This window comes from Podarcis pityusensis, assembly GCF_964106645.2.
Source record: "Podarcis pityusensis genome assembly, chromosome: 5".
Lineage (NCBI taxonomy): Eukaryota > Metazoa > Chordata > Lepidosauria > Squamata > Lacertidae > Podarcis > Podarcis pityusensis.
Genome location: NC_138032.1, coordinates 43612045 through 43626390, shown reverse-complemented (window position 1 = coordinate 43626390; position 14346 = coordinate 43612045).

The window sequence follows — 14346 nt, the reverse complement described above, 5'->3', positions numbered from 1 at the left end:
GGATGAAACAAATTGCACATATTCAGACCTCCAAACTAAATCCACACATGCATCTCTCCCAAAACACAATTCTCCTTCTAGGTTCTTTATTAGATTAGGAACAATTCAGTATTGGTATTAACAAAAAATCCTACATTCCGTTGTGCCCAAATCTGGGGATTAAATGCTTATAAACAGGAATTAAGAGAGGGAGAAACTTTCTATTTGCTGAGGAACCTAGAGAGACCCAGTGTGGGCTGGCTCTGGTGTCTGCTAGACAGAGGTGCCCTGGCCACAGTTCTCTATGCCCTGGTAACATCCAGATTAGGTTGAGACATGTTGCACTTGCAGCAAGCCTTTAAAAGCTACCCAGAAGCAGCAATTGATACAGATTTGGTAGCAGCATTATTGACTAACTAGCCATGTATAGCAGTATCAAAAGACACTGCTGGCTTCCTGTGTTTTCCACAAGACCTGAAGGGTAGAAATAGAAACAGAACTACTAAATCAGTCAGATCGACTGAATCACTGTCTAGTATGGGATCTAATATTGTGGGGTGTTCTGAAGCTGCACTGAACTAGGACTCCCTAGCTCTCTGTCACTTATAGCCTTGGTGCAGTGGTGAAGCTACCTGCTCTGGCACCAGGAGCGGCGTACATCCGGGGGCATGGCTGGCGCGTGTCCCGGGGGCGTGACGCACTGCCCGTGGGGGGCGTACCACGCATCGGGGGAGCATGCCAAGTGGTGCACATCCCAGGGCGTGTGCGCTGAGCGTCCCAGGGGCAGGGGCAACTGCAATGTCACCCCCCTGGGATGACACCCGGGGCAGACCGCTCCCCCCCGCCCCCACTTTCATCCGCCAGTACCTTGGTGAGTATATTTGCTTTATGGCACTTCTTTTCTACATAATGCTTTATAATGTGGTAACAATTAGCTCATCTCACATTATAACATGTGAGAAAGGGAGGCAGTGGAGGAGAGGAAGCACAGAGGGAAGAGAAGCGTGAGTCTCCTACTTGGCATTTAACATATGTTCTTTTATAAAACCCAGGTCCTGACTGGAATATGCTAATTGTATACAGGAAGTGGGAGCAATATGTCTGGGAGTTGGGTGGTGAATGGGCTTAGCAGGCACTTGTCTTATGTGTAGGGCTGCCATACGTCCAGTTTCCCCCCGATACATCTGGGAATTGGGCTGCAAAAATGGCATCTGGGCGCACTTTAGCTGAATTGGCAAAATGTCTGGGGAAACTGGATGTATGGCAAGTAGGGTGGGATTGTTGTTTTTTAATGCTTTGAATGCTTTATTTTTTGGGAGGAGAAGTTCCCCCCAAAAGCTCAATAACTTTGCCCAAGGAAAAAGAAAAGCTCAACAAGTTTTTTTTTCACTTTGGGGAATATGGCAAACCCAATGTAAGAGACCCAAATTAGTCTTCTCTTTGGAATTCTACTGAGATCTTAAAATGAAAACATTTTAAAAGGCCCTTTGGATGCCTTCAGGCAGAGAGGTGATCCATAAATATCCTTCAAAAATACACCAATGATTTTGTGAAATGAGCTATTGAATGGGATCCTGGGACCCAGTAAAAGTTACAAAAGCATAAATCACTTTTCAGTCTCCTTGATTTTACTGGGTGAGATCTGCATATGCTTCATTTTCTCTCATGGGACAAAATAGGACTTCACTTTGAGCAAGCTGTCCTGTTTATGATTACTGAAAATTCAAATATTGGGAGTATTGGGTTGTAATAAACTTCGTTATGCTCATTAATTTAAATGGGTCTCCTCTGAGTAGAACATTGGATATAAGCCACAGGGAATAAAAAGAAACATCCACCACCCCAAACCAACCTTGCAACAGCGACTATAAAGCAGAGAAGCAATAATTCACAATTAAAGTTGGGGAATTCAGGCATTGTCTCCCCGTAACCAGCCCATGGGGGTGATGTTAGGATAGCTTTTCTTTTCTGTATGGCAGCCCTGTGGTCCAGAACAGCTCCTGTAAAACAATCACTGGCTGATTTTGAATATGGCTGCACTTTCCAGATATCTCCTCCCACCCACCTTATATATTAAGTATGTATGTATGTGCAAGAGTGTGGTACTAGCAGTTCAAGGAGACTTGTTTGCCTGTGGCTTCATTAGCATTTTTTGGAAATAAATTGTCCCTACTTTGCAACGTTCTTCGTCTGTAATGGATAAGTCATGGAGAGGCCTTTCAGGGCTGCCTTAATCAAACTGACAGATTTCTCTCCAGTGACTTTATTAATCCAGATTGAAGGAGGGACTCTAAACACCCCCTCAGGAGCTCAAGGGTGGGGGTTGGGAAAGAAACGAGGTTCTTGTCGGTTGATGGACTTCCGAGAGAGCTTGGTAGGAACTAATAAATAAACAGGAGCATTGAAAATGGACGGCTTGCTGTTTGCAACAGGCGCACTCTCAAGGAAGGCAAACTGCTGACATGAGGCTCCGCCAGCCCAACCCAATACCTTCTCATTTAATAAAAGCAACAAGGCACAGTAATTACTAGAGTTTCAAATATCTGCCACATTCTGGATTGCCTTATTGGCCTTTGGCTTTCTTACGCTCAAATCCCCAATTATTGCAGATTTCTCCTTGCTCAAAATTTAATGGAAATGGAGTATTGGTTGGTGGTTTGTAATCTAATGCTGGGTGGAACTGACCCACCTGCCAGAGGGAGTGGATGTAATTCGTATTTCCCAGTGGCAGATTACTTGCTTCTGCTAATGTTTCCCATCTATTTGAAAATCTGAGCTGCCCCTATATGTACATAACTGCCATTAAAGGCCTCAAAGTGAGCCTACATTATGACTTAATACATGCTAAAAAGTTTTCTTTTTTTAGAGTAAACTTGTGTCTGATAAGCACATTCCAATTTTACTATAGGAAATGAAGAGCTAATGACCTCCACTGCAGAGTCGGCCTATCCAATTAAAGAATGGAACATTTGTCCTGGTTCTGGCCATGCAACTGCTGTTGTTTAGCTAATTGCTGGAGAGGCTTGCTAAGAGCATCCCCATCACCTCCCTTGCCTTTATTTTGCCAGGTCCAAGGAAATTTGGAAATGTTAGGTGATCACAGTGAGAGCTCCGCTGGCTGTACATCAGTCTAAAGAGAAAGGCAAGGAAGTGGTATGGCTTGGTTGTTTCAACCCAAGGAAAATGATAGTATCTACAGAATGTTATATGGCAGCTTTTTGTGTGCTATACACATCTAGAGAACTTTTATGGGCACTCCTGATCAAATGGTTGCTGTGACAGAGCCTGTTCTTACTCATGGTCCCAGAATTATGCCAACTGGCTTTGTTGCACATTTTGAATCCACAGATGATTAGCTCTCTTGACAATTGTGTGGTGTCACTCTAAGCTTGAATATGATGTAGACATCACTGGATCAATATGGTATTGTGTCTGCTTGACTGGCCCTAGATTTAGGGACATGCAAAGGCAGTAATTGAGATGGGAAAGTCAAACTAAAGTGTATATAATGTTGTGTTTCAGACTTAGTCAAAATCTATACAGACAAGAGTTTGTTTCTTTGGCTATGCTAGCCAACAAGGCCAACCTTCCCACTCATTTTTGTTGACTGCTTACACTGAGGGTTTACCACTTGACAAGGGTTTCATATTGGCAGCGGATTTGATGAAAATATAGGCCACTAAGTGATATAGACCTTGCACAAAGATCTAACCATTTACACAAGAAGATCAAGATGGATGAATCAGAGGGAAGGGATGGGGTAGGCCAAGCTGGAGGTAAGGGAAGTGGAAATATTTTCTATAAATAAGTGAAAGCAGAGGATAAGCCTAAATGAGGGAGTGAAAACAACTTAATAAATAGGGTGAGTGGCAGAGGAATGAGAGTCAGATGTTAGAGAGGGATGAGGGGCTATCAATAAGCTGCCACATAGGGGAGCAACTTGTGAAGTGGGGAAGCCAAGGGGGGCTATTCAAACCTAAAGAGGTGGAGAGTTTTAAAGGTAAAGGTAAAGGGACCCCTGACCATTAGGTCCAGTCGTGACCGACTCTGGGGTTGCGGCGCTCATCTCGCTTTATTGACTGAGGGAGCCGGTGTACAGCTTCCAGGTCATGTGGCCGGCATGACTAAGCCGCTTCTGGCGAACCAGAGCAGCACATGGAAAAGCCGTTTACCTTCCCGCTGGAGCGGTACCTATTTATCTACTTGCACTTTGACGTGCTTTCGAACTGCTAGGTTGGCAGGAGCAGGGACCGAGCAACGGGAGCTCACCCCTTCGCGGGGATTCGAACCGCCGACCTTCTGATCGGCAAGTCCTAGGCTCTGTGGTTTAACCCACAGGGCCACCCGCGGCCCTGGAGAGTTTTAAAAGCTATGGTTAAAAGCTAGAAGTGGATGGATGCAGAACATGATAGGGAACTACAGTAAAATCTTAGGATGAGGTGGAAGGCTAAGTATTTAAGACGAGTGCAGGTGGATAAGAACATCTAATCCAGATTCCTGTTATCCCAGTGGCCAGCTGGAGAACAGGGTGTTGGACCTTTGGTCTGATCTAACAGGACCCTTCTTAACCTCACTCCTCCTCCCATTCCTCTGCTGTGCTGCCTTCTATCCCTATTCAAAGACATTTTCAATTGACTGGGAAAGGAATAAGTGGTAGTAGTAGGGAAAGCCAACAAGAAGTAATAATCAGGATGATGTTTAATGCATATTAATCCCCTTGTATAGCTATATTTATATTGTGCTGTTAAATCTCCTTGAAGTTAATGGGGACTCTGCTCACTGGTTGGATCACCTCCAGATTAAGCAAGTTAAACAAGACTTAATTTAACATATATATTTTTAATGTTGAATGGTGCAAAATCAACTGTGTGATTAATCTGATGGGAAGTTGTAATGGCAAGAACAAAGACAATGTAATCTATGTCAAGGGGAAGATTGGTCACAATAGCACATGCAGGCAAAACCAAAAGGAGCTCATCCACACAACTAGCCCAAACTGGTTTAATAGTCATTCCCTCTGCCAGGAAGTCCTGGGAATTGTAGATCTTTGTGCAGCTGAGCCAAAAGTACTCCCTGTGTTTAGTGAACATTGTTAGAAAAATCAAGAAGATCTCCTCCCTTTATGGTTTCTTTTTCTGGCTGTTCCAGAATGATCGCCTCTTGGATGGAATTAACTTCATTTGCCTTTAGTGATGTAATAATGTAGCTGAATCTGATTGGCAGCATAGTACAATGCTACCACTATATTAACTTTGTTAGGATCACCATGTGTCTAAACCAGAAAACATTGCCTTCTCCCTGAATTATATTTACTTCATTATACAAGTATTTATAAATTGCCTTTGGCCCTAATTTGGAAGGTTGTCTATATTTAGTGGGTGGAATGCGTTAAACCTGCCTTTTATATGGATTAATGTGGTTTTTTTATTTAAAAAATCTGATTTGGTTTTCATATTTGTACTACTGTACTTTGTAAGTCACTTTTGTAAAGAAAAACTACTAATAAGTGCAATTAATAATAATTATAATAATCTCATTAACATATTTTGATGTGGAGCAGTAAAATAATTAAAACATCATAAAACTGTGAAATACAGAGAAAATGACCACCACTAAATCAAATCAAATCGAATTGAATTTACTCATTTATTTGTTTGTATATTTATTACAATTATTTATAACTCTGCAGGGCAAATCAGAATCAATCTGCAATGAGCTTTTGCTTTTTGAAATGTAACCAGTTTCTCAAGAAGCACTTTTCAGGAGTAAAACATATGCAATAGATCTAGACTGTGTGTGGACTACATGGGGGGGGGGGAGTACTCAGTCTCCATTGATTTTAAAATAAAAGGTCGTGTGTACAGTCCCTGGTTGCTTTGCTCAGCTGTTCAGGGCACTGTCTAATGTTAGTCCCCTTGGCTATTAACTTGGACCTGCATTTCTGTAATAATATCTTTCTTCCCAATGAGTTAACCTAGACCATCCTGCTAGGCCTTGGAGTGGTCACAAGGCACTCATAAGAAGAATCACAAATCCCCATCTCAGCCATAATAGCTCTCAAGTTATGCTGGGTTTGTATTTGTACCAGTGATCTGCCAGCGTGAAGCTTTACATAGTATTCCCCAGCCTACCACCAGAGAAATCCAGTTATCCATCACAGCTATTTTTATGGACAGGCAGAGGGGAACTTTGACAACCACTCACTGCTGTTATCAACAGGTGTATACTGTTATTAAAGAGACTTCAGATACAGCCAGGCTTAGCAGGGTGGGAATGGACAAGGCTTTGGAGATGAACTTCAGCAAGCATTGTGCCAGCATCAATTTGCACAGATAGAGCCATAGCTAGACTTTTAATGGTTGCTTAAATCCCCTCTTCCCATGTCGCCTGCTAAAAATAAACAGCTTAGCCATGAAACACCAGCAGAACAGTTGGAATAAATACTTAATTCTGTAATCCTAAGCATTCAGACTTGGGAATGTCCCATTAAACTCAGGGGGGCTTACTTCTGACTGAAGCAGACATAGATAGGATCACACAGCTAGTTCTCCTTAAATTTTTTGATGTGCAAATTACACAAGTGCAGAACTATAAACAAAACCCAGAAGGAAGCTCAAAGGACTGTATAGTATTTTAAAAATCATACAATGTCCCTTTCCCTTACTTATGAAGTTAGACAGACACACACCATATCATATCTATATTATTTCAGGAGGCCTTTGCACCTTGAATGTTTCTCAAATGCCCTCCATTTTGTAAATACCGTACATATATTTATATAGATAGGATTTTAAATTATCGGGGGTTTTTAAATTTTGGAAACATAAATAATGTTTTATTGTATATTTTATTCTCAGCAGCTTTGGGACTTACATGGCAAAAAGTGGGATATAAATTTTTAAATCAATATAAATAAAGAAACGAACAGTGTATTACAGTGACCTTATTTGCAGTGACAAGGATTTGCCATGGCAGCTTGTGTCACTTGAGTCAATTTTCTACCTCCTCAGTAGTATGATACATGTTAGATATTACTGCTATTCTGTTTTTGTTTGTTTCATTGCAATTACGATTATTTTATTTCTTTGTTCTCCGTTATGATTCATGAGTGAAACAATAACCACCAATCAGCACAGGCAGGGCAACTTATACAACAGGTACATTTTGTATACATAAAACATAATGCATGCTGTCTTGAGCTCCTATGAGGAAAGGCAACTTATAAGCAGATTCTTATTTTTATTGGGCAGCAAAGCAGCCTCTGGAGGCTGAGGATTTCAATGGTAGAGCAGCTGGGGAGGGGCTACTTAACCCTTTCCCTTCCAGATACTTTTCTATTTGAAAATGCTCCCTCCCTAAGCTGCTTTTGCTTGTTTGTGGTGTGGGGGCAGGGGAGGATGTGGTGCATTCAGCTGTATCTTTTTCTTTGGGTGGTGATCAGCAGCTTTGAGGTGGGATTTTGAGTTTTAAGACAACGTTTTGGAAGGGTTAAATAATCCTCCACAGGCTATTTTTATTTTTTATTTTTTTAATAGTGCTGCATGGAATATCCATCTTGGCCCTAAGAAACATTGTAAACAACATCCTCTTCCTGTACCCCAAATCTGAAGATACAGTATAAATATACGTAAATGATCTGCTGGAAGTGTAGCCATTATAAACCAATCAGTATGCTGTTTGGTTCTGAGCCAATCTAAAGAGCTCTGTACTCAAAACGAAACAATTGTGTTATTAGGGCAGGTCAATCACACTGGCATAAAGTTGTCAACAATCATGTTAGTTTTCCTTCCGTGATTGGAGTGACTGAATCCCAAGCCCTCATTCCAAAAGCGCACTCAATGGGTTTCGGAGTTCCACCGTCAGCTGATCTCTAGTTATATCGTGGGCCTAAAGAATTATATTCAGCTTAACAATACAAAAGCAGAAGGGGGAAAGGAAAAGATACGAGGATCTCTGTATAAACACCTTAATGCAGATGTGAACTTGCAACCTTCACATGTTTGTCATGTACAAGAGTTTCAAGTCTGCCCAAATCTGGTCAGAACCAGGGCCAGCTCAAGAGCCAGGAAGCCAATAAGCTGGCAGATGCTCTGATGCCCACCTTTTATCCCACTTTTCCTCCCATTTGGAGATCACAAGTGGCTGACAAACTCAGGAATGATGATGATGATGCATCAGAGGGAGAAAAGGGAAGCTGGTCTATTCCTCCCGCTTTGCTGAGACCAGCTGCTCATGGTTTTTCTCCTTCATCTGTCAGCCAACAGCATCGATTCCATCAGGCTACCGGAGCTCTTTCCATCCCAGCTGGCCACTGTAAAAACTGATGCTGAAGTTTGCTCTCACCCCACCCCCAGCTGAATCTCTTTAACCTTTTGTAACTTTCAAATGAAGGACTTTATACAATTTTAATAAATAAAATAAATAATAAACCTGAGGACAGGGACTGCCTTTTTTATTGATCAGTAAGTTGTTCTGGGACACTTTTTGCCAAAGAGTGGGATTCTTAAAATGCTTTAAATAACAAACTGAGCATTGAAACCATGTTGAGCAGAGCAACTTAAAGCAGGGTTTACTCAGAGGTTAGTCCCCTTGTGTCCAATGGATCTTACTCTTGAGTAAACATGTTTGCAGCCATGTAGGATATTTCTGAGCATGCTAAATGGAACTTACCCCCAGGTAAGTGTGCATGGGATTATTAAACATGTTATAATAATACTTACCATTGGGACAATACTTTCAGATATTTAAAGTGCTTCACATGCATTATTCATTGTAATCTTCATAAGAACCCTGTAAAGCAGTATTTGCCAACGTGATGCTCTCTGGATGTTTTAGACTACAACTCCCATCAGCCTCCACCAGCAGGCTAATTATAAGAGATGGTTCAAACTGTAGTCCAAAACTTCTAGAGTTGGAGAAATAAGTCAATGCTACTATCACCTTATACTGCAATCTATGAAGTGCTAAGCCTACTTGTGAGCAGTATGCTTTTGTACCTTAATAACAGGTAGGAGACAGGTAGGAGGTTGAATTTTGCATCATCCATGAACCATAGGCAAGCTGCTCTCTCTCTCTGCCTCAGTCCTATCTGCAGTATAGAAGATAATAAACACTGTCATCTTACAGGGTTGTTGTAAGGATTGCAACTAAATAATGGATGTGAAGTGCTCTGAACACTTGAAAGCAACACATCTCTATTAAGTAATACTATTATCAGCTCTCCATGAAATGTACTTCCATTTCCTGGTTTGTTTGTTTTTTGTACCTAAGAAACTGTTCACAAGGCGGATGGATATTAGAGAGAAGAGGGATGGCATCTGCATTGTTCCAGCAAGTCTCTTCACCCCCCAGATGCATACAATAGACAAGGTGGAGAAGAACACATCCCATTGAAAGTAAGCTGGACGTGCCTTTGAATTTGGATGTGGTCCCTCCTCACAGACTTTGAAGTGGAATCTTATTCAGATATACATCTTGAATGTACCCACCCCAGTGATAACATAACTACAGGGGGCCAGAAATGGATCGAGGCTCTTTTACACTGCTGGGATGACACACGCTATGCAATGACACAGAAAGGGGCCTTCTGTACAAAGGAGGGACCTTGCTTGTGGCATGCTCTCCCTTTGGAAACACACTTGGTTGCTGACACTTCTGTCATTTCAGCAGCATGTAAAGACCCACCTGCTGCTCAGGCATCTAGAGTATTTTAGAGTATGACCGAGAGTGAGTAGGCCACCTTGCACCTTTAAGCAGCATTTTTCATTTCAATGAGTTCTTTCAAGGTGCCCTTACATTGATTTATACTTTTGATTGTTTTCAGCTGATTTCATTTATTCAGTGTATTTTTAATGTGTGTGCTGCACCTTGACCTGAGATCTATTATGATGATGAAGGGTGGGCTAAAAAATATCCTTAAAAAATAAATAAGACTCAAAAATTGTCCTGCAGGGGTCCCTGGCCACTAACTAACCAGCTAGCATGGTGTAGTGGTTAAGAGTGGTAGTTTTGTAATCTGGTGAACTGGGTTTGCGTCTCTGCTCCTCCACATGCAGCTGCTGGGTGACCTTGGGCTAGTCACACTTCTTTGAAGTCTCTCAGCCTCACTCACCTCACAGAGTGTTTGTTGTGGGGGAGGAAGGGAAAGGAGAATGTTAGCCACTGAGACTCCTTTGGGTAGTGATAAAGCGGGATATCAAATCCAAACTCCTCCTCCTCCATGGCTAGACAAAGCAAGTACACCTGTCCTTGCCTGAGCAAGTGGGGATGGAGGTCTTTGTTTGCCCAGTATATCAGGGTTATGAATAGGCAAGAATGCTAATTCAAAATGCAGCGTATCCATTTCTTTAGTATGTTGATACTCTAGGCTTTCCATAAAAATGCCCAAAACAAAAAAAATCCACATGAAAAAAGTGACCAATAGAAACCCATTTCAAAGTGCACCAGAAACTGAACTTCACTAAAGTGCCTCGCATGAGAACATGCACACACAGTGCTGGATTTACGTATAAGCTAAACAAGATATAGCTTAGGGCCCCACTCTCTTGGGGGCCCTCAAAAAAATTAAAGGAAAGAAAGCTGGACATACATTTCCAAAATATAAGATAAAAAACAAATAAAATAAAACCTACATACAGCAACAGTGTTTTGTGTTGTGTAGGCTCCTATGATGTAAGTAATGATGCAAGCCTCCTGTGATGCAAGCCTGCTAGCCTGCTCCCTAAAATATCACTGGTTTGCTCATTTCTATATACAGGGTGCCTACATTCTGCATGGACTGTTATGTGCAATTGGCTTTAAAAGGTAAAGGGACCCCTGACCATTAGGTCCAGTCGTGGCTGACTCTGGGGTTACGGCGCTCATCTTGCTTTATTGGCCGAGGGACCCGGCGTACAGCTTCTGGGTCATATGGCCAACATGACTAAGCAGCTTCTGGCGAACCAGAGCAGTGCACGGAAACGCTGTTTACCTTCCTGCCAGAGTGTTACCTATTTATCTACTTGCACTTCGACGTGCTTCTGAACTGCTAGGTTGGCAGGAGCAGGGACCAAGCAAAGGAAGATTACCCCGTTGCGGGGTTTCAAACTGCCGACCTTCTGATCGGCAAGTCCTAGGCTCTGTGGTTTAACCCGCAGCGCCACCCGCGTCCCTTTGTATACAAGCACCCTGTACATATTCTATATACAGGGTGCCTACATTCTGCATGGACTGTTATGTGCAATTGGCTTTAGGTACCTATAATTAGGTCCATAAATTACCATATAGCATATATTCAACACAAAAAAACAGCAACAAATTGTTGTTGACAAAGGACAGCTGGGCATATAAAGGACCCCATTACCTTCATTTCCCCATTACCAATATCGAGGGAGAAAGTATGAGAGGACTAGCCTGAACCAACCTCCCATCCAAGGGAAACTAAGCTTTGAAGCAGGCTGCCTATTGGATGCTTCCTTGTCACTGGGTTGCACTTTTTTGAGGGAGGTGAAGTGTATATTTATCCACCTTTCTAGGGATCAGCCTCCCATTACACAACAAGGCAGAGCGGAGGGGTGGGGGGAGCCAGATTCCCCACCAGTAGCCTCCGGGAGTGCAATTAAACCCTTGGGGGAGGGAAGGAGGGACCCCCTTGAAGCAGTCATCAGCTCCTTCCTCCCTAACCCCCGAGTGCTTCAGCTCTCCCAAACCACAAGGACTTTGGATGATGGAGCTGGCGCCAGCAGGTTCCCTAAAGAGTTCAGAAGTCAAGAACTTGAGGCAGGTAGGGCGGGTGCGGCGGGGGAAACCCGATCGCCTACAGACAAGGCGCTGCAGGAAGGAAGGGAAGGGGAAGATCCTGCTGGCCAGAAGAGGGGGGATCAGGGCCCTTTCTCTTGGGAGGGGAAGGAACAACAGGATATAGCCTCTGAGAGGCGCGGGGAGGGAGAGAGCTGCGTGTTAGCCTGTCTGGTTTGGCACGAGGAGGTCGCGTTTTCCCATTGCTTCAAATAGAAACGAGTGGCACTTTTCTCAAGCAGAAGTTCAGGAGGCTCAGCTTTGAATGCTGGAATGGGCCGCTGGCAGGGTTCTTCTTCTGCTATTATGTCAGATACGTAGGGTTGCCATATTTCAAAGAGCATTTGCCGACTTCTGCTTTTAGCTATGGATCGCTTTGACAACCGTGCCACCCATGAAAAGGAGGACTTGTCCTGGAAAAAGAGTCCTGACTAATTCGAGGAGTTCCTAAGGATTAGCTCCAAGTACAGAGGCATTCAGATGTTCGGTTTTCATTAATGAGAAAGTCCTCGAAGATCTTCCTCATTCTCACACCTGTGTTTGCTGACAATCTCGGGATAAACAAGGCTTGTGGCCCTGCGTGTGGATGACTGAGTAGTAGAAATTAAATGGCTGTAAATGAATGCAAAATACAGATTTCTGTGCAAACAATAAAAAGAACTTCTCACTGTGTGAGAAGCAGATAAGGCTTGGTTTGGGCCAGGCTTCACCCTCAAATTCTCGCAGCTTTTGAAAGCACCTGCCTTTCAGCGTATACACGCTTTTCCATTTGAGGTGTGCGTGGGTGCGCGTGCCCACGCGTGTACATTTTCCCGTGTATTCCAACGGCTGTTGTTTTATTCCATTTCCTACTTTGAAAACCTCAGCTGGCCAAAATGGAAAACCTTCAAATGGCAAAGTAAAATGGGAGTGGAGGGTGGGGGTAGAGGGAAGGAAAATAAAATTATTTTTAGATCCACTCCTGTTTTCTTACTCGTCACCAGTGGAGAAATCTAGCCCTTGGGTGACTTGGAGTGGGAAAGGTCAGCAAGGAGCGGCTGCGGTTGTGGGGACGCTTCTTATAAATTGGAAGTGACACGGAACGAAAACGTCCTCGCAAATATTTATTTGGCACTTGGGAAGCCCGGGCTGGGGTTTCCTCGGGATACTTGAGAGCGCTCAGAGGAGAGCTTCGGCTCCGCGCGAGAGGCGAGGCCACGTTTCCCAAGTGAGGGGCAGGGGAGGGTGTGTGCCTGAACAGATGCTCTTTTCCCAATAATATCGTCTCTCCATCACTTAGCATCGGGAAAGCAAGAGACCATCTGGTGAAGGCCTGTTATTCTATATAGCCTGGGGGACAAAATTTGGGGGTCCCGCAAACAACTGGGAATCGAAGCACTATTACAAGCTGAAGAGTTTGGTTTATTTATTTATTTTCCTTTTTTAAAAAAAAGACCTGTACGGATCTACCAGGATAAATAATTTGAATTTCCAGTATTTTCTAGTCCTTCCCAAATGGACTGCAAACAGCTACATGGTCACCATAATGGGTCGTGGGTCTTTTTTGAACATATTTGGAATTCCCTTTCAGCTTAAAAATAAAAATACAATTTTCTGCCTAGGCGGTTGAGTCAAAGTAAAGATCTGACTAACTGTAAATTTTTGATTTTCTCCGCTTCTGCTATGACTAATCAGAGCTGTCAGTTAATTTAAAATTGTTAGTCACTGCATTAAAGTTGCTTTAAATCGGTGCAGTTAATACACCGAGAATATTTTGATAAAGAATACGGTGTGGAGAAGTGTAAAAACACCCCCCCCAAAGGATGAACAATTATAAAAGCTTTGTTTAAATGAAGAGACGGGTTGGTGTTCGTTCTCTAAGATGCGCTCAGTAGGCTTTCGCGGAGCACGACTGGTACTTATTAAAATCTGATTTAGAGTCCACATTCTATAAGATCAAGGTGTGATTCGATTACCCTAATGATTAATCGATTAATTCCATCAGACCCATTAACAACTCTGCAGTGGCAGTTTTTAAAAAAACAACAACTGTGCTTATCAATGTAATAGCAACACATCTCATCAACCAGCGAAGAATTCGACCTGCCCTTTAAAGTCCATTGCCTACCACCTTTTAAACTCCTTTGATTCCTACGAATTAAGTTCAACGGGACCTAACTTCCAAGGATGTTGCTTCAGAATCTGGATCATACATTACCTTTAGTTATTTCTGTAACAGAACTACTAAACAGATCTATAAATGCAAATTCGAACCGTATATATAAAATCCAGCCATATATATATATATATATATATATATATATATATATATATATATATATTCCATTTCTTTCTTTCTCCAACAGAAACACAAACGTTCCCTTTCCCACATTTGCCGATTGCGTCTCAGGATCTTCCAGCAAATAGATAATCTTCATAATAATTGGAGGCTGACAGCGCAATATAAACGTGACTCTTGGAACTAATTGTTGTTTCCGCTACCTGCTGTTAAGGGAGGAGGTGGGAGGAAGAGCTATGGCTTTGCGTGTTCTGGCATTCTGCAGGCACTCGGAATTAATTCTTGTCTGCTGAGCTTCCCCAAACGAACCTCGC